Here is a 4,292-nt window from a genome sequence, read left to right on the forward strand (position 1 = left end):
CGTGTTCCACCTGGGGTGCAGCAGACCCCCAGCCTGGCCCTCAGGCAGCTCTGCTTTCACCAGCTAAGCACAAGGGACAGGGGGGCCACCTCCCAACAGCCCCGCGGCCAGAGCCAAACAGGCACCCGGGACCAAAATAGCCGTCAGATGACTGCAGCGCTGGCTGGTACCTTCTGCCCAAAAGCAAGCAGCTCAAGCAGATGCAGCTAAAAATAGCGAGAAGAGCGCATGCCCCTTGGAGAAGGAGGAGGAGGGCGGCCAAAGACAAACAGGATGAGGTTGCTGCGCTCCTGTTCTGCTGAGGCCCTGGTGTCCCAGCCCCAGGTGGCCCGGCGGAGCCTGGACGCTGTGGCCCACAACGTCTACCCGCTCCTGTTCAAAGCCAGCTACTTTCTGGAGCAGGCAGAGGTGATCCACGTTCTGCTGGGGCACTGGCCGCTGGAGGAGTTCAGGCTGAGCGCCCTGCTGGGGCCCAGCGCAGAGCATCCAGTGGACCTGTGGGACTGGGCCTGCCAGGCCTGCCTGGAGGCCTCTGTGCAGGGCCTCTCACTCAGACGACATGCTCCAGGCCAAAGGCTGGAGGCAGCTGCGAATGGCCGACCTCACAGGAGTCCGAGACATGCAGGTGCAGCAGTGCCCCTGTGGGAGGGCGCTGGGCAGGTGGGGCTTCACGGAGCTGCTGTGCAGGACCTGCTGCCAGCTGCAGACAGAGCCCTGCACAGCCCAGAGGCCCATCCAGGTCCTCATTGATCTCTTTGTCACCGATGGAAACTTCAAGGTGGTGGTGCAGGCCCTGGGGCCGATAGGCCCCGCTCCCCTGCAGCTGCACTGCCTTTCCTTCAGGGCGGACAGCCTGGACCCTGGCCAGCTCCTACACGTGCTGCCTCTGGCGGGGCCCCAGGAGCTGCACAGGCTGGAAGTGGTACACAATGTGCGGCTGCATGCAGGCCACGTGCAGCAGCTGCTGACCCAGATGGGCTTCCCCTGGCTGGCCTCACTCACCTTGCCTGCCAAGGCCTTCAACCCTCCCCCTGGTAGCCCCCCAGCCTCTGACGCTGAGGACCCCTTCTTCACCTCCATCTCCTGGGAGCTCAGCCAAATGAGCCAGCTCACTGAGCTGAGTGTGGCCTTCTCCACGGTGACTGGGAAGATCCAGAAACTGCTTGGATGAGTCTGGAGCGATAGCACAGACAGCCCCCAGCATATCAGTGGGATCAGGCTCACACAAGGCCTCCTGGGCAGGTTGAGGATTCCCTGAGGGGCCATAAAATGGGACCTGGCCATGAGGCGGGGTTAGGTGGGTATCTCAGCCTGGCACACACCAAGAGGCCAAAAAGGGGCAGGTGTTTAGCATGAACCACACTGTTCATACAGACAAGTGGGCCAGAGATGCCGCCCACATCCAAGCTCCCAGACACAGGCCTCCTATGTTTGGCTGTCAGGCCTGTTCCCTCGACCCTTTTATGAGTCCAGATTCAAGATGCAGGTATGGGTGGGGCAGGTGGGGAGAGGTGCTCAGCCCCGGGCCTGATGTGGATGAGAGTTGGTGGGGTTTCCTTGTGGGTGGGGGAGGGGGTAGGAAAGATGCAAGTAGGAACATTTTCCACCATGCAGGGATGGGCAAGGCTGCAGAGGGCTCGCTGTGGGGTAGATGCCAGGGGCTCCATGCAGGGTACAGGGGTGAGAGGCGGGCAGGAGGCTATCTCAACAGGAGGACGTGGGACAGACCTCAGGACCCTGGACATCCTCTTCACTGAGCACTCAGCCAAGTGACACCAGACCCTAGCCCAGTGTGCTGGAGGGCAGGGGACCAAGCAAGTACCCAGATAGGGGTGCCACTCCACACCACCCAGAGCAGAGCCTCACCCCTCAAGCTGTGCATTTACTGGTGCCGGCTGCCCACCCCACCAGCATCAGGACTCAGCGGGGTCCCAGGCAAGGCTGAGGCTGGGCTAGACGGCTCCGAGGCCCTTGGTGCCCTAAAACTGTGGGCTTCCTCTCTCCACTCAGAGGGAAACCAGTGTTTCAGTCCCTGCCAAGCCACACATCTCCCCCTCCAGCAGACACGGCACGCTCGGCAGGGAGCTGAACACGTCCCCACACTCAGAGCACGTGGCTCATTGACAAGATGGATCTGCCATTCTAGCCGCTGAGGACAAAGCCAGGCCTGTTTTCAGGTCAAGGTGATTCTTCACCCACAGGGACACACAGTCTCAATGCCTCGGCCCTCCGACTGGGGCCACGGGGCGGCCACAGCAGCCTGTAATGAATAAGTGTGGCTGTGTTCCTATAATGCTTTACCTATGGACACTGGCATGGGAATTTCATATAATTTTAACATGTCACTAAGTATTCTTTTGATTTTTTCAGCTATTTAAAGGTGTAAAAACCATTTCAGCTCTCAGGCTGAGCTAAGGCAGTGGGTGGATTTGGCCCAGGGGCTGTGGTCTGCTGGCCTCTGAGACAGGCTCAATTGGTCTGCACCCAGAGTCCCTCTCACCTGTGCTGTCTTCTCACAGAAACCTAGGGACCCCGCTGAGAGTGCAGGACCTGGCCAACTGCTTCCTGAACCACGCGAACATGGCCTTCCTGGCGGCCTGCACCCATGCCACTCACCTGGAGCTGATGGACCTCAGTGGGCACAGCCTTGTTGACCTGTTCCCCTACACCTTCTCCAGCCTGCTGGGCTGGGCTGCCCCGACACTGAGGGTCCTCACCCTGGAGGAGTGCAGCATCCGAGACAATCATGTGGGCACGCTGGGGCTGGCACTGAGCCCCTGCCGCCGGCTCTGTGAGCTCCGGTTCCTGGGGAACCCACTGTTGGCCGTTGCCCTGAGGCACCTCTTTGCCGCTCTCTGCGAGCCCCCGGAGCTGCGGTGCATAGAATTAATTCCTGGTTCCCAAGGACTGCTACCCTGAGGGTGCCACCTACCCCCAGGATGAGCTGGGCATGTCCAAATTCAACCAGCAAAAATATGATGAGATTGCCAGGGACCTGCATGCACTGCTGCTGCGGGCCGGCAGGGATGACATCTGGGCCTGCACCCCAGTCTTCTGAAGCTTTGACCCAGACATTCAAGAAACGAGCAATGAACTTGGAATGTTCTTGCTGCAAACTTTCAAAACTGCTCTGGAGAACTCCAGAGCACTGGAGCAGATGGAATAGGGCCTTGCACAGGCCAGGGCGAGTCTCACACCTCAGCTGCCAGGTGGCCTGGGCTGCACATCTGCTCCAAAGCATTACTTAATGAATGCTGCACGCAGCATCCATTAGGGTGCCAGCGCAGAGGAAGCCCTGGCTTCCAGGAGTCACCCGAGACCACTTTAGCGTGAGGGCAACTCGCAGTCAAGCCCTAGAGTGGGAATGCTGAGGGGTCAGCAGGAGCACCCCACACAGAGGTGGGCATCAGAGAAGCACTGAGAACCAAAGGTCAGCATGGGGTGGTGCTCAGAGGTGGCCAGTGCGAGGCTAGCAGGAGGCAGGAGGATCAGTGCCGGCCCATCACAGGACTTGGCTGGGCTGAGCAGAGGGAGGGGCAAGGAATGACCAGATTGCATACCTGGCAGCCTCTCCAGCAGGTGTGGGAGGCAGTGACATGTTTGCACACTTAAAACCTCCAGTCCAGCATGGGACAAGGGATTTGGTTTTTAATGGCTCCTGTCTGATCTTGGAAGGTGTGAGCAGCAGGCTTGGGCTCTGCTGGCACAAGGCTGAGCCTTAGGGCGCAGGGTGGCTTCTGTCCCTGGAGGGAAGACAGTAACTGTGAGGACACTGCCCCCCCATCTCCCACCTCCAACAGGACCCAGACCCTCTGCTCAGGCCCAGAGGAGTCTCCTGCATGGTTATTTGAGTCCTAGCACTTGAAGGGCAGTTAATTTCAATATTGGGACTTGGTTTCTACCAAGATCTGACTTGTGAAGGGTTGAGCATTATGATGATCACATACTAATAAAACAGGTGGTGGCTTATTCAGCTGTGGCTTTAATTTCAATGCAATTCAGAATTTTTAAAAGGACCCGAGTCTGAAAATTAAGTGTTTTCTGTAGGTAAAGTCCAGCTCTTGATGGGGCCAACCCCTCACCTGAACCACTGCAGTGGAGGTGGTGGTCCTTGTGTGCGCATCCGGTGTCCCACCAGGACACCAGTGCAGGGCATGTGAGCGCTGCAGCAGTGCGCCTGGCCTCTGGCCTTTCTCCACTGTACCCGTTCCCTTAGGCCACCCCAAGGTCTTGCCTTCTCACTTCCGTGAGGTACTGAGCACCCACTGAGGTCTTGGAGGGGGCTGCCTGGG

At 58.9% G+C, this 4,292-nt stretch overlaps 1 pseudogene; it reads left to right on the plus strand.

The window, feature by feature from the left end:
* Positions 1–228: 228 nt before the first annotated feature.
* On the plus strand, positions 229–3,166 carry LOC130684875 (leucine-rich repeat-containing protein 14B-like; annotated as a pseudogene).
* The last annotated feature ends 1,126 nt before the right edge of the window (positions 3,167–4,292 follow it).

This window comes from Manis pentadactyla, chromosome 9, assembly GCF_030020395.1.
Source record: "Manis pentadactyla isolate mManPen7 chromosome 9, mManPen7.hap1, whole genome shotgun sequence".
Lineage (NCBI taxonomy): Eukaryota > Metazoa > Chordata > Mammalia > Pholidota > Manidae > Manis > Manis pentadactyla.